Raw genomic sequence first — 17,500 nt, 5'->3', positions numbered from 1 at the left:
CGCTTCGAGAGGGAAAGTGGCAAGAAAACAAAGGGGAGCCGTTATTAAGGTACCTCTCCTCATTGTTTTGAGTCTGTATATGACGTCATCATCGGCGCCATGTTATTCCTTGTAGCGATAAGCGAGGTGCTACAGATACAATACTATTGGGAGGGATCCTCATAGCCCTTTTCATAAAAAAAGGAAGGGCGGGTCCATCAGGACGACATGGCTATCTCACCCAAAAATAGATTTTTCGCATCGCTCAAAATCCGTTTTTTGGGCTCAGTCCATGTCGTCCTGATGGAAGTATACCAGAGCATTAATGTATCTGTGGATTTTTTTTTATTTTGTGCCTTGTCCTCAAGACAGAATTTTCTTGGTCAATTTAGACCTAGAGACCTACAATGTTACCGTCATACATCATTACTTCTAATCATGAACCATGTTAGTGCTTCCTGCCCCCTACAGGGAAGAGTCATGCTAGACTCTGGAAAAGTCTCGAGGAATACATATTACATATAGATATCTTAGCAAACGAACCGGTATATTGGTCTCAACCTATACCTTGTAAAACAAAGCTTGTATTGAAAACTCACCAATGTGCGTATGCAATACTGACACCTCCCCCGCTATACAGAGTTTGACATATGTACCGACAAAAGGTTTGTATCCATTTAGGAACAAATATTAGTATCAGTCACCATCACATTCAGAGTATACTGGCCTGTCGTATGTAAAGACTGGCCAAAGTCAAGAGTGTTTGTCTACATGAAGGAACAATCTTTATAGATTTTCTTTTATTATCATGCAATATCCAAAGTTGTAAAGTAATGCTCAACATATCTTTATTAAATTGGACTTGGGGCGAATAAGACGCAAAATTCATTTAGAGCTTGTTTATTGACAAACAATTAAATACATAGCTCAATCTGCATTTTATAGAATAATATAAAATGTGGATGAAATAAATTGAAACATAAAGATAGCAGTAATACGAGAAATATTTGTTTCATCTGAAAAGGAAACATATCAATGCCACTGAAAACGAAAATGTTAATAAATTTTCATTAATTTCTGTTATTACTGTCCATTCACACTTGCGTAGCAATGCATGGCATACGTGTTATGCATTATGCTTACTTCACCTTTTGTATTTGGAACAGTCCGTAAGGACACCTTGTTGACCTTTCCCTTCGCATGTTGTACCATCAAGGGACCACACACACACCCTTAACTTAATCGTCCCAATTAGTTTTCACTGTTCCTTGCAGAACTAAGCAACAGGTTTTAGAACACTACCTACTGCCACCACAAACCTCTTCAGTTCCTCTACTTGCTTTGCATAGTGTCTAAAAAATACTCTGGATGACTTCCAGCCAGTGTACAAGCAAAGGCGTTCGAAGTCCATGTTATGGAAAAAATTCAGGGATTTGGCAATTTTTTTCGGATCGTGACCTGCAGGTGTACTGTTCAGATCCGCTCTGCGAAATGAAGTAGGTGATCTACGCCCTTAGTTGTTTCAGAGACAATTTTGAACCTGAAGTTTCTCCCCTAAAAACTGTCCTCCCCTAAAGTCTGAAGTTCTACGAAGATAGACCTTTAGGCACTCTACTGGACATAGAGAGACATCTTCCTTCAGAGGGCAGATTCTCCAGGGACCCCACCTTTTGGTAGGTAGCTCATTTTTGGTGAGAAACATTGGGTTAGGAAAAAGACTCAGTTCTCCCCCTTCTAGGAACTGAATATGACCCTCGTCTCTCGAGAGGGCCACTATTTCACTAACTCTGGCACCCGAGGCTAGTGCAAATAGAAATATAAATTTTGGGGTTAAATCTTTCAGAGAGCGATCTTCATTGTTCAGCGTTGATGCGAAGTGAAGAACCTTATCCAGAGACCATGAAATGGGTTTCGGAGGTGCTGTCGGCCTGAGCCTAGCACAGGCCTTAGGAATCTTGTTGAAGATTTCATTAGAGAAGTCGACTTGAAAGGCGTACAATAAGGGTCTCGTCAAGGCAGACTTACACGTGGATATCGTGTTGGCTGCTAAACCTTGTTCATGAAGGTGGATAAAGAAGGATAAACAGAAATCTGTTGAGATTTCATTTGGTTTCTTTGCTTTGACAAAGGCAACTCATTTCTTCCACAACGACTCATATTGTCTTTTGGTAGATTTAAATTTATATTCCTCTAAGAAGTTTATGCTGTCTCTCGAGATCCTGAATCTCTTCTTCACTGCTATGAAGAGAAAATCATGAGATGAAGGTTTCGTGTTTTCTGTGATGAAGCGAAGACTGTCGACTTATGCACTTGCTGAGTCAGAACTGGATCCGGCAACGAGACCAACGTCAGTCGCAGTTCTAACGCTAGAGGGAACCAGCTGCTGTTTGGCCACTTGTGAGCCACTATCGCAGCTGTTCCCCTGAATGATCTCAGCTTGTTGAGGACTTCAGTAGAAGATTGGGCCAATCGAGGGACATTGCGTCCACTGCTTCCGCTAGAGGGTCCTCGTATGGTGCCATGTAACGAGGTAGCTTCTTGTTGTCGCTCGTTGCAAAGAGGTCAATCTGCAGTTCCGGGACTTGACGTAAGATGAAGGAGAACGATCCTGCGTCTAGGGACCATTCTGAGCCTATCGGTGTGAACCTGGATAGAGCGTCTGCCGTCACGTTGCGGAATCCTTAGAGGTAAACTGCTGATAAGTGCCATCTCTTCGTTTCTGCCAAGCGGAAGATGGCCAACATCACTTGATTGATTTGAGGTGATCTCGAACCTTGACGATTCAGGCATCTCACTATCACCTCACTGTCTACGATCAGTCTTATGTGGGTCGAGCGGCGAGGAGATAATTTCTTCAGCGAAAGAAAGACTGCCATGGCTTCCAGAATGATGATATGGAAGGTCTTGAATAGATTGGACCAAGCTCCTTGGACTTTCCGTTGGTGAGAGTGACCTCCCCATCCTTCCTTTGAAGCGTCTGTATGGATGATGACTGAGGGTGGAGGTGGTTGAAGAAGTATTGATTTCTTCAGGTGCTTGGCTTTCAACCATGGCTTGAGAAGCAATTGCAGTCGAGTCGGTAATGGTCTTTTCAGATCTCTTCGAGCGTTTGATGCGTATCTTCTCCAGACTCCTGTTGTATCCTTTAGCTGTGCTCGTAGCACTGAGTCTGTCACTGAAGCAAACTGCAGAAAGCCCAGCACTCTCTCTTGTTGGCGTCTTGATATCCGATCGGATTCCAGAAGTTTCTTGATATATCCCGCTATATCTTTCCTTTTCTTCAGCGGAATGGAAAGTCGGTGTGACTGTAAGTTCCAGTGGATTCCCAACCATTGAAACTTTTGAGCTGGAGATAGTCGAGACTTTTTGGTGTTGATCTTAAATCCCAGATGTTCCAGGAACTGGATCACTTTCTTGGAAGCCTGCATGCATTCCGTCTTGGAAGCTGCCCACACCAGCCAATCGTCCAAGTAGGCCACTACTTGGACAACTTTTAGGCGTAATTGATGAACGGCTGCATTTGCAAGCTTTGTGAATATCCTTGGGGCTATGTCTTCCTTGTAGCTTGAAACCTGGGTAGGAGGAGAGTTGAGGATTGACTGGGACATGCCAGTAGGCCTTCGCCATGTCTATCGAGATAGTGTATGCCCGTTTGGGTAATAGGATCCTTGTGTGTTGAAGTGTTAACATCCTGAACTTGGGGTTTACTATGAACTTGTTGAGTGGCGACAAGCCCAGAATGACTATGAGTTTGTCTGAGTCCTTCTTGGGAACACAAAACAGCCTTCCTTGGAACTTGATGGACTTTACTCTCCGTATTACTCTTTTCCCCAAGAGTTCCCGCATACATTCTTCCAGGACGGGGGTTGAGTATTGAAAGAATTGAGGGAATGATGGTGGAATGATGTTCCAGCTCCAACCCAGTCCGTTCTTGATCAGGCTGTGGACCCAGGGATCAAAGATCCAACGATCCCGAAATGAGTATAGTCTCCCTCCTACCGGGAGCATCTCACTTTTGCTGTGGACCGGAGGACTTGCCTCCTTGACCGTATCCTCCTCAGTTTCCCCATCCTCTTGAGGGGCATCTAGAGGAGCCTCTAGCTGATCCTCTAGCTTTCGGTCGAAAGGTAGTTGACTGCCTTTCGAAAGCCGGAGTAAAGGCTGGCGACTGCGTCGCCACTGGCTGAGGTACCAACTGGTAAGTAGTTGGAGGTTGTGCCACCATCTGGGGCACCGCGGTCGTAGGAAGTTGTTGCTGTTGTTGCTGTTGTCTGTATTGTTTGGCCAGGCGAGAGGGTAGTCTAGGCTTCTTCGTCTTCCTCTTAGGTTGGGGACCCTCATCCGGGGAGGACTTTGTCTTGAGTGATAAGCCCCACTTTTGGAGAAGGTTCCTGTTCTCCGTGACAGCCTTATCTATTACTTCTTTGACCACTTCACTCGGGAAGAGGTCCTTTCCCCAGATACTGGATGAGATTAGCTTCCTGGGTTCATGTCTCACCGCAGCCGAGGCAAACACGAACTCCCTACAAGCCCTTCTGGCTTTAATGAAGCTATACATGTCTTTGGTTACAGTGGCCAGATGGGTTTTGGCCACTACCATAAACATGTTCGGGTTCTGGTGATCGCTTGCCATCGTCTCCAAAGTAATCTGGAGGGACATAAATGCAGCAAGTCTTTCTTTTGTCTCTTTCTCCCTTCGCAAGAGAAATTCAGACAACTTTGGAAGGTCCTCACCAAACTGACGTCCAGCAATATCTGCTTCCAACTTTTCGACTAAGAAGGTAAGATGGACGTCCTTCCAGCAACTCTGGTCCATAGGCAAAGTCAGGGATAAGGGCCTACACTCATCTAGTAAAGGACATGGTTTCCCTGGCTCAATAGCCTTTAAGGCTGCCTTGTACCCTTTCTCCATAAAAGGGACTCTGGATGGAGAAGCCACAAAGGAGGGGTGCTTCTTACTCAATACTGGCACTTTTGAGTTAGTGAAGCCCCTCTCTTTCACTGAACTAGCAAGTAAAGCCTGTGCTTTAGAGTGGTCAAACACTATGACCTATTTTTGCTTTATTTCCTCCTTTGAGGCTGGTTCCTTCTTCAAACGGACATAGCAGTCCGGGTACGAATCTAAGCTGGGCCAGAATTCCACCTCTTCAATGGGGACTGAGCCCGGCTCCTCCGAGATGACAATCTTCCCGGTTGTCATCGGCATGTGTTCTGCATACATCCACGGGTTCACGTCTGAACATAAAGGAAGGTCCTTTACTTCAAGTTTCTTCTAAGCCCGCGTCATGCTGCAAGTCTACGCATCTCCAGCGTCATTGCAGCTTCTTTTTCGTCACTCTTCTTCTACATTTGCTGGATCATTTCCCTGATTGAAGACAGAGTTCTTCCCAAATAAGATGGAAGAGCAGACGATGTCGACAGAACTGGTTCTGGGGCAGGAATCGACGAGACCAACACCTCGTCGACCTCTTCCTCCTCGGTCTCAGGAGCCACAGTCGACTCCTCCTCATGGCTTTCTGCGAGAAGGTCCTTTTTTGTGTCCTCTGACACTTCTGACATCCTGTCGTCAAGTTGGACGCCCTTCAATGCATCCGAGACATCAGACTCTAGTGGATTCTGAACGCAGGGGATCTCTGAGCGAGGATGGGGGATAACTGCATCCGAAGATGCCCTGGGGAAAAGATAGGCCTGCATCTTTTCGCTTGGAAGGTAAGGCCCCGTGGTATTCTTTTGAAAACCCCAGACCCATTTACGCAGCTTTTCCCTTGCTGCATCCCTTGACTCCGCCGACTTAGGGGTGTCAAACGCCTCAGTAATCATGTTTGTACATATGTTACATACCTGAGGGTCCCAATACTTCAGATCACCCTTGGTGACTGCGCAGCATGCGTGCTTCCTGCACAGCTCGTGTCCGCTGAAGTTCTTAATGCGGACGTTACAAAACATACTCCCGCACTTGGGCTGGTCCTCCTGTAAAGAGAAGAGATTCCAATTAGTATCCAGTGAAAAAACTCACAAAATTTAGTATACAATTCATTATCTTTGTATATAGCTTAGGATAGATAAGCTAGAAATGAAAAAGGAGACACACATACATGTCCTTCCTGCCCAGCCAATTGTTGTGACCTCCCACAACATTAAAACTATGGCTAATTCTATTCAGAAAACCTTTGGAATTTTCCTATCCTATAAGGATATATAAATGCAATTCAACACTAGGTTCCAGATGTTTTAATATCGGGGATTCTAAATCATTTAAAGAAAGAACTCACTTTCTTTATATTGTACGGTCTCACAATAAGCTGTACATGACAACACAGTGTATGTTGGAAGAAATTTTGGGTTACAGTATAATCTATACTGTAGTTTTCTACTTGCAGTATGTTCTATACTGCAATTATACTGGCTACTGTACAATCATATACTGTAGTGCTGGCCGGCATACCTGGGTGCAATGCCATGGTATACTACCTTTGGGACTAATGGGCGGCAGATTGCTGGTTACTGGGTGCCGGCCTGCAGGCCTGCAGTCTCTGCCAGCCGGCAATAGGTAATATGCCGGCAGTTGACTGCACCCCGGCTGCCAGCCACTAATCGTAGTAGCCGGCAGAATAGTTGGTGTGCAGTTAGCTGCCGGCCGGCCGCGGGCTGATGGCATTCTATGCCGGCCGGCAAATTTTTATCAAACCAGTGATCTGCAACCCACCCGGCTGCCGGCCGCTAAGCTGGCAGATGAGGACCCAATGTTACTAGACAATAACAAAAGAGAAAGCGTGGATCTAGGGACTGTGAGAGGGCACTGTCTTACTACCTTATATCCAGAATGAGGGATCAAATGGAAGGGGAGAATGTAACATTCAAGCTTCCATCCATCCATAACATTGCCGGGCTCTACCAGCAGACATATGGATGGCAGACCAGGGATGGTCTGAAGAAGACTCAACAGTGAAGAGGCTTCTGCCAGCTGGCACATTCATGCCGGCCTGCAGAAGCCCAAGCCAGTCCCACAACCTACCAGCTCTCAGGTCGATTGTAGGACGATGGCCAAGGGTTTGTGATGGCTAGGCCATCACTAAAGGACAGAGTGGGAGGGATGAGGGTCCTATAAGGTGTGGAAGGAACTGGCCCTAAAGCCTGTCCTGTCTCACCTAACAAAACTCCGTTCCAGTATTAGGGCTTACCCAGTGGCTAAAAAAACTTATTCCTAGCCTAGGGTAGTCTAATACAGTAAAGAGGTTGGCACCATCTTCCCTGCCCCCTCCAAACACTAAAGGAACGAGGTTTTAGTGCTGTTGTCCCCTAAGCAGTGGAAGAATTCTATTCTTCGACTTAGGGTGTAACGGCACAGGACTAGTCTGCTAAGCCACAGGGAGAAGGAATTATATCGTACAGAAACCTTCAGGTGTGGCCTACGGAGGTCTAGCCTCCTATGTCAGCAGCCTAACCTAGCAAAGGAATTCTATTTAGTTTGCTAGACAGCTACCGACCACAGACAGAATACTCTGAGGTTCTGACCAAATCCAAAAACCAGTCTCTCCGGTTACAGAAACACCCTAGCCTAGTTTTACCCGAATACTATTCAAGGCAAAACTGACTAGGGTTAAGCCTAGGATAACTCAGAGGGAACTCAGAGGGAAAAGGGATTGCTCTTAGACCTCCATAGGAGAAAAAGAACAATCGGGGATATGTACGAAAGTATACTAAAGCCCCTTAGGCTAGTAGCCTAGGCGCAGTGAGAATCGATTACCTAAATCACCGAAACTCTCTCGTATACTATCTTTGGAAGAGAAAAATGATATTTAGTAAATATCTTCTATGTATAAATTAATGCCTAGAGCTTCAATAAAATTATCACACTAGGAAAGTCTATTATATCATGCATGAAAGTACTAATAGCAAAACTCCTAGGCTAAGAAGCCTAGCGTAAGCAAGGATCGGTTACCTAAATCGCCGAAACTGATAAATACTATTGGCATAATATATATATGCATATATATATATATATATATATATATATATATATATATATATATATATATATATATATATATATATATGTATATATATATATATATATATATATATATATATATATATATATATATATATATATATATATATATATATATATATATATATATATGTATTTAGATATATGAGCATATGTGAATATGTATATATATATATATATATATATATATATATATATATATATATATATATATATATATATATATATATATATATATATATATATATGTATATATATATATATATATATATATATATATATATATATATATATATATATATATGTGTGTGTGTGTTTGGGTATACCTATATATAGATGTATATCTATCTATATATACAGTGGAAGCTCTACATACGATTGCCTTTACATACAATTGCTCCAACATCCGAAGTAAAATTCGACCAAATTTTCGTCTCAACACCCGAAGTCATGCTCTAACATCCGACGTAGATCTTGTTAAGCCGGTAGACGGTAGCACGTCGAAGGAATGCCATTGAGCGTCGAGTCGGTCGTGTTGTTGTTTTTATCTTCCTTTTCTCACGTTTCATTTTTTATTTTACGTATAATCATGGGTCCTAACAACCTTATTTTCGGTAGAGGTATTAGTAGGGAAGAGAAAAGGAAGAAGGCAATGATTTCATTAGCATTAAAGCAAGAAATTATAGAAAAACATGAGTGCGGTGTGATTGTGGGTGATCTGGCTAAACAATATGGTCGGAATATGTCTACGATCTCGACGATCATCAAACAGAAGGAAGCCATTAAAGCAGTCAAACCATCAAAGGGGATCAAAGAGCAGCAAAACTAAGATTGAATTGAAGTGAAAGTGATGAAAATTGAAAATCCAAAAGAAAAAAAATGTGAAAAAATATAAAATATATAAATAAAAAAAAAATAAATAAGCTAAGTTAGGTTAAAGTTCACGAAGCGTAAGTTAGAGTAAGTTACGGTACGTTTTCGCAGTCACCATCTCTACCTCCTCGCCGACCATCCCTCTCCTCCTGCGCAGCAAATCCTACACCTGTGTTTGCCTGTCTCTAAGGTAAAGTGACAATAAAAACACCTTTTTTATTTATTATTTCTTTATAATTATTCTTTTTTACATCTCTCTTATATAATGCAATTATATTAATGTTATGTGTAATTATGTGCAGTAATTTATTAGGGAGTTACCATAGGTTTTTGGGCTGTAGAACGAATTATACAAATTATAGTATATTCTTATGCGAATATTTGCTCCAACATACATTTATTTTAACATACGAAGCAGGTCCCGGAACGAATTAAGATCGGATGTAGATGTTCCACTGTATATGCACATATATATATATATATATATATATATATATATATATATATATATATATATATATATATATATATATATGTATATATATCTATCTATCTATCTATCTATCTATCTATCTATCTATCTATCTATCTATCTATCTATCTATATATATATATATATATATATATATATATATATATATATATATATATATATATATATATATATATATATCCAAATAAGCCATATATGTTTTGATACATTAATGTCTGGATTCTCTTAACGACCTCAGGATCAGAGCCCCAGGCGAAATCACACAAAGACTATAATATTAGACCGGCCGGGATTTGAACCCTGGCATACAGATATCCTGGACCAGGGTTCAAAACCCTGGTCGGCAAGCTTGTACAGACAGGCCAAGTGGTTTAGTCACTGTCTGTACAAGCTTGCCGACCAGGGTTCGATTCCCGGCCGGACACAAGCACACAAAGACAAGAGCTTGTGTCCGGCCGGGAATCGAATCCTGGTCGGCAAGCTTGTACAGACAGGCCAAGTGGTTTAGTCACTGTCTGTACAAGCTTGCCGACCAGGGTTCGATTCCCGGCCGGACACAAGCTTTTGTCTTTGTGTGATTTCGCCTGGGGCTCTGATCCCGAGGTCGTTAAGAGAATCCAGACATTAATGTATCAAAACATATATGGCTTATTTGAATATGAAAAACACGTCTAAATGTGCAAAATTTATCATATATATATATATATATATATATATATATATATATATATATATATATATATATATATACATATATATATATATATATATATATATATATATATATATATATATATATATATATATATATATATATATATATACTGTATATATATATATATATATATATATACTATATATATATATACATATATATATGTATACATGAATATATATATATATATATATATATATATATATATATATATATATATATTCCTATATATAGATATATATAAATATAAATATATATATATATATATATATATATATGTAATAAATGAAATAGTTTGTTATTACATGTTTAAAACACATGACGTAATATGTCATTTTGGATGAAGATGCTAGCGTGAGATTTGCTGTAGTCATATAAAATCATAAAAGGATGCACTATGCAGCCTCGGCAATGTAACATTTTTCTGAAACGTCAACACCAATGCATGGTGTGTGAAAGATTGTGTCGTCACCGGATGCAGGTGTCTTCCGAGAGAGAATGTAAAAGTTTCCATATTGTGTTTAAATGCTATGACAACTAAGCATACGATATCTGTGATATCCATAATTTAAGCAGTTTATATCTATACTTTACCTGAATTGGTCATGCGACCAAACCAGCTCCACTCCTATGATGGAGATGTTTAACTCTGTTGTTTTTAGAGAATAAATACTTTTTAAAGCTACTAAGATGAACTTCATTATCAAGACTTAACATCTTAAACAACACATACTCAATGTGTGGTTATAAAAGTAGCACACTAATAAATGGTGGCATCGGTTAAACTCTATGAATCAGAGAAAGATCTTCAAGTAATTATAATAATAAACTCTAATAATTAGAGGAAGATCTTCAAGACATCAAAATAAAGCTGTAAAAACCAGAGAAAGATCTTCAAGAACTCAACGTTAATGTATCTACAATTTTGACTAAGTAACATAGTCCATCGAAATCTATAACATTTAATGAATGTTATACATACAAACTGATGAACTGGATCTTCAATCAACATCCTAGGAAACCCAAGGACTGACGTTCAACGCTTACAAAACATATCCAGGAAGCACTACATTCAACGGAAACTCGAACGATACATCGCTAACAAAACATCAAGAGAGAGAGGATGTGACGACATCACACAGAACCATATATAAGCTAAGTACAATTTTTTAAATTCATTCCAGTTTGGGCAATGAAGTGTAGTTATCACGAGTCGTTAGTCGATTATTACTGGGGTGAGTGGTTTGCTAATCTTTTATTTTCCTTTCATTAAAGGAAACTGTGTTCAACTCCGAATTCTCATCTATAATTTTTTCTCTCTTTGTGTTAATTCCTTTTTCTTTCAAAAATTTACAGGAAATATCTTTGTATTCGGTTTTCTTTCAGAAATTCTCAGGAAATGTCTTGGGATTAGTAACATTGTTTGGGGAATTTTATTATACATATGCGTTTACGCAGTGGACGTCTGTATTCGTATAGGTATTTTGATAGAATTGCAAGGGGTCGAAGAGATAGGAAAAGTAATACAGCAGTCATGACTCCCCCTGTGAGCCCCACCCCTGGACCTAGTGGCGTAGGCCAGACTAATCCTCCCCCAATTGTGACGCTTGTAAATGCCAGGTCAGCAATCCTTCCTTTTCAGGGTCGAGTCAATGGGTTCTTGCCTCAAAATGTGGAGTCATGGATTTCATCCGTCGATGCCAATTTAAATGCCAAACAAATCGTAGACCCTTTTGTACAATTACAAGAAGCTAAATGTTTTATAGATTTTTCGAAGGGGGATGCGAGTGCGTATTTAATTAAGAGGTGTTTCATTTCAAGAAGCAGTAACCTGGGATGATTTCAAAGTTAGGTTAGGCGCGGTCTATGGGGGTGAAGAAGCCTTGGATGTAGTATTAACGTTAAGAAATACACTTAATCAAGCCACTATGAATCGGCTTAATGTTATTGAGAGAGCAGCTCTCATAGCTGATAGGCTTAATGAATATCAGGACATTTTAGGTAATTCCACTAGGGTTACTAGAGATAACATCTCCGTGAAAGATTTTTTACGATTAATGTATTTAACTTGCATGACACTTATGTTGCCTGAAGCTTTAGTGCGGTGTTTTGATAAAAAGTTAACGCCTGCAAGTACGGAATTGGATGTATATAAACAGATAAAAAAACACATGTTCAAGTGTCCAGATCTCGATCCCGTGTTAACTCAAGTTTTTGCAAAGAATGAAACAAAGCCACAAACAGTGAACGTAGTTAATAATAGTCAAGTAGCGGGAATGACGTGTTATAATTGCAAACGTCAAGGTCACTTAAGCGCGGACTGCAGAACGAAATTCGGCTCAATTCATAATAGTTCGACACATTCATACAATCAGTGTTATTCGCGTAAGACACAACAGAATCCCAGAAATACACAGTCAATTCCACAGTCAGTTCCATATGGAAATAAAAAGAAAAATCCTCATTTTAACAATAAGAAGAAACAACCAAATGTCAATGCAGTTCAGAGTCCAAAGCAAACAAACACTTCTTCGAATATCGCTGAGCCTGGGTCGTCAAACCAGACCTCGCAAGGTCAGACTAATTTTCAGAATGTGCAGAGCAAAGCAAATACCACATAGTTAACTCCAGAGGGGAAGAGAGTGATGTTGGGTCAAGGTCATTCATGTCAACATCAATAGTATTGAATAATCAATTTAATGTTTTATCAGATAATTGTGAGACAATAGATTTTCCTATGAAACACACGGCCGAATTAAGTAAAACAGTGCATGCTCCCGTAGATTTGCAACGAATTCATACGATAATAAGCCAAAATGAGTTACGACCAACCTTATATGCTGTAAATTTAGAACACAAATCCTTTACGTTATTTTTTGACTCTGGTAGTCCACATAATATCATGGATTTGAAGACACATCATTTGTTGTTTTCGAACTTTCCGATTGAAAAATCCGGAGTTAGACTCTCGGGTATAGGAAATAATGAATTAAATGTCATAGGCATAACTCATGTTCAATTCAAAGTCGGTAAACGCACGTTTGCCGATACATTTGTTGTTGTACAAAACATTGATATGTATCCAGCTGTAATTATAGGATACCCATCTATGGGAAATCAAAACATTATCTTAGCCCCTGCCAAGCACGGCGTGTATATCAAAGGGAAATTCCATAAGTCTTCTAATACCTTAAAATCAGTTTTGGATAAAAAGGCGACGACAAATGTAACCGTAACGTACGTTGAAGAACCAATAACTTGTCTCACTAATAAAGAAATAATATACGCGACCCAGCAGAATTCTCGTTCACCAGTAATATCATCTTGCACGCAATCTATCGAGCCAAACGTACCTTCGAATTTAATAGTGCAAATAAAGAAAACATTACCGTGATCTGAAATATTAATCCTTTCCGACACTTTGAAAACTAACGGATTGTCTGTCACACAAGCTATTTATACAGTAGGCTCACATCAACAATGTAATATTGAAGTCTGTAATCATTTAAATAACACTTTAGTAATTCACAAAAATCAACATATCTTGGATGTAAAAGTTTATAAACATCGTATTCTTACCGTTACTGAAATCAATCACTCTCAATCAGTTGCGGATGAATCCCTTTTGCGATCTATTAAAAATAAAATCAATAAAGACATTCAAGACGAAGAAATTCAGCAGAAAATTTTTGAACTTTCAACTAAATATCATGATGTTTTTTCCACTACGGATGGATCCTTAGGAAAAACAGATGTGATCAAGCATCAAATAAGGTTAAAGGACAAGCAGAAAATTATCTATGTACCCTCGTACAGACTCCCTATGAAATTCCAGAATGAAATAAATGATGAAGTAGGTAAAATGCTAGAAGAAGGAGTCATTAGGAAATCAAACAGCCCTTATAATTTTCCTTTAATAGTTGTACCGAAAAAAGATCGAACATGGCGTATCTGCGTCGACTTCCGTCGTCTAAACGAGGAGACGATCACGGATCGATTCCCAGTGCCATGTACTGACGATATTTTGTCTTTGTTAGGTCAGAATAAATATTTTACCAGTTTGGACTTACTTAAAGGCTTTCACCAGATATCATTAGAAGAAGATAGTATCCCATACACAGCCTTCAGCACAGCCAGGGGACATTATGAATTTTTACGGATGCCTTTTGGTTTACGTTGTGCTACTACAGAGATTAAGACAACATAACTTAAGGGTAAAGATTAGTAAGTGTGAGTTTTTCAAAACAGAATTAATATATTTGGGTTTCATGGTGTCAAGCCAAGGTCTTAAAGTAGTCCATGATAAGGTGTCGGCTACACGTAATTTTCCCATACCTACTAATGTCAAGGGAATACAGCAATTTCTGGGTTGTAGTGGATATTACAGGCGTTTTATAAGCAACTATTCAATAATAGCCGCTCCTTTAACTGATCTTACGAAGAAGGGCGTAGATTTCATATGGTCTGAGCAACATCAACAGGCGTTTAATACCTTGAAAGATGAACTGTGTAGTTCTCCTATCTTAAAATTTCCTGACTTCGGTAAGGAATTCTTCATTGCAACAGACGCCTCAGACTTAGGAGTAGGAGGGGTATTGCTTCAGCAATATGATGAACAATTTTTCCCGATAGCTTTCTATTCTCGAAAATTGAGAACTTCCGAAAGTAAGCATGCAGTAATAGACAAGGAAGGGCTAGCTATTGTTAATTCATTAGTGCATTTTAAGTTCATAATTTACGGTTATCCCGTTAAGGTTCTTACTGACCATAAACCACTAACCGAGTTCTTTAAAGGCTTCAACCATAGCCCTAAACGAACTCGGTGGCATTTGATCATTCAAGATTTTGGAGCAAGAAATCGGGTATTTACCTGGGAAAGCAAATATCATTGTGGATGCATTATCACGCAACCCCGTGTCATCTTGTACGGAGCCTTTAGCTGAATTATTAGATATATCAACATCCATGCCTATTGTTAAAACGATATCTGAACAAGAAGATTTAGGCTGGAGCGCTGAATTGTTACAGACTGAACAAAGAAAAGATCAGAAAATAGAAACAATTATAAATGCTTTGAAAGGCAACCATAAGGAAAAGGGATATATAAAGTATAAGCAGCAGAATTATATAAGCAAAGATAATATTCTGTGTAGGACTGTGACAAGGAAAACCCGCAAAATACCACATGTAACTAACGACCAGGTAGTAGTACCAATCTCACTTATTTCCACTGTCCTGAATTGGTTGCATTCAAATCCATTACATGGACACCCGGGGTTCTCATTAATGTCACAGAAAGCCAAATCATTGTTTTATTGGCATACGATGCTTACAGATATAAAAAGACACATAGCTAATTGTCGCACATGTCAGGAAAACAAAGGGCATACGAAAACACCTGTCAGCCTAGGGGCTTATCCCGTGCCCAATCAACCCTTTGAAAGAATACATTTAGATTTGTTAACAGGATTTTACGAGTCAGACAGAGGAAATAAGCACCTCTTAGTAATTATAGATGCTTTAACTCGATATACAGAACTAATAGCGCTTAAAACTAAAACTGCGATTGAATGCGCTAGAAAGTTTTACGAGTGTTACATTTGTAAACATGGAATTCCACACATGATAATCTCAGACTCTGGTGGTGAATTTAATAATCACTTTCTTACCTCATTGTGTGAATTCCTTAGTATAAAGAAAATAAATACCATGATATATCACCCAGAGTCGAATGGGCTAGTGGAAAGAGCAAATAGGAAGATTTTAAATATATTAAGAGTAACACTAGGGGGATCAGACCCCAACTGGGATATTGCAATACCGGCGGCACTGAGTACTCTGAATCATTCATATCATATATCAATTAAAATGTCACCGCATGAAGCATTGTATGGTACCCCAGTTAGAACGCCTTTCCATGTATTAACGCCTACAACTAATCTATCAAATCCTTTAAAAGAATGCATAAATGCAAGTATAAGTCGATATGATATCCTTCGAAAGAATTTAGAAGAATCACAAATCTTAATGAAAAGGAATCATGATAAAATAGCGAAGCCAACTAAAACATATACCGTGGGTGATAACGTTTATATACAAATCAATGTGCGTAAAGGACTCAATTATAAACTAACACCTAAGTTTGAAGGCCCATTTAACATTTTGGAAACATTAACGGCCAATAGGTTGAGAGTTCAAAACGTATCCCAACCCACGGATGAGAGAATAGTACCATTGGCTCACATAAGAAATTAAAAAAAAAAAAAAAAAAAAAAAAAGAGGGAAAGAAGTGAGGGAAAATTTTTTTATTTCATGTGATTAAAAGTTTTCTTCTTAATACAGGAGTAATTACATATATTTTTCTCGTTATAGGTTTCCAAGATGAATTTTTTGTTGTTGTGAGTGATATTGTACGCTCAGACATTTTTCTCGTGTGGGATGAGCTCTAAAACTAAAAGTATAGATTTTAAATATGGCACTATAGTTGAAAGACAAGAAGACGTTTTTATTACATCGAGCAACGTAGTTGTAGAAGTGAATATGCAAGCAATTTTTCTTCAAGAAAATGATGTCACTAGCTTAAGAACCGCCATTTCAAGGTTTTCTGTCTCATTGGATGAGTTGCATAGAAGACATTTTCATTTGACTACAGAGAGTTTGCTTGGATCGACATTAAAAGTTGCAGAGATGCTATCTGATGACTTGAAAAATAAGACTTACGAGACAGGATCTTTGGCTTATGGCCTTTTGATGTGGACTGTAGGACACGAACATAAAGAAAGACGAAATCCGTTTATTTATGCTGCATTAAACATCTTTGGGTCTATTGCAAGTTTAGGTTTAGGAATTTCCAGTCGTCTTAAGATTAGTAATCAAAATAAGAAAATTTAGTTCTTGACTCATGAAGATGAATTGATTATGTCAGAACTAAGGAATCAGTTAGCTTCGATCAATCAAATTATGGATTTAGTAAATGAACATTCAAATAATATCATTCAGATTATGGAAGTACAGGATTTGTTGGCAACGTTAATGTATTATGATTCAAAGATAGATCACATACATAACAGAATTGCACATTTCATTGAGAAATCCAAGGATTATGTAGAAGCTATCACGTTAGCAACTAAACGTGTACTGTCGCCCCATTTGTTGCTTATAAATTACTTAAAGTTAATTCTGGAGAACGGAAGGGATAAACTAGGCTATGTTCCTTTGTTAGGCAAACGTAGATTAGAATTTTATTACAGCCTAATTACAGTAAGCGTTGATAATAACAAGATTAGTATTACGATTCCCTTTGATTCTTCTGATGCCTGGCAATCTTACAGGATATCACCATTTCCGACTTTCATGACGAATCACTCAAATCCAGTAATATCCAGTTTGACAGGACACGTATTGATTTCCCCAGACAAGGAAACATATA

The 17,500-nt window shown here is 39.0% G+C and overlaps 1 protein-coding gene across 3 annotated transcripts in view; it reads right to left on the bottom strand.

The window, feature by feature from the left end:
• LOC137657073 (uncharacterized) overlaps window positions 1-17,500 on the bottom strand; it is a 169,674-nt gene that overhangs the window by 1,019 nt on the left and 151,155 nt on the right. The gene's annotated exons all lie outside the window — the stretch shown is intronic.

The sequence above is a fragment of the Palaemon carinicauda genome, chromosome 18 (assembly GCF_036898095.1).
Source record: "Palaemon carinicauda isolate YSFRI2023 chromosome 18, ASM3689809v2, whole genome shotgun sequence".
NCBI classification, from domain to species: domain Eukaryota; kingdom Metazoa; phylum Arthropoda; class Malacostraca; order Decapoda; family Palaemonidae; genus Palaemon; species Palaemon carinicauda.
The sequence above is the reverse complement of the archived record's forward strand: the minus strand, read 5'-3'. Positions and strand labels throughout refer to the sequence as shown.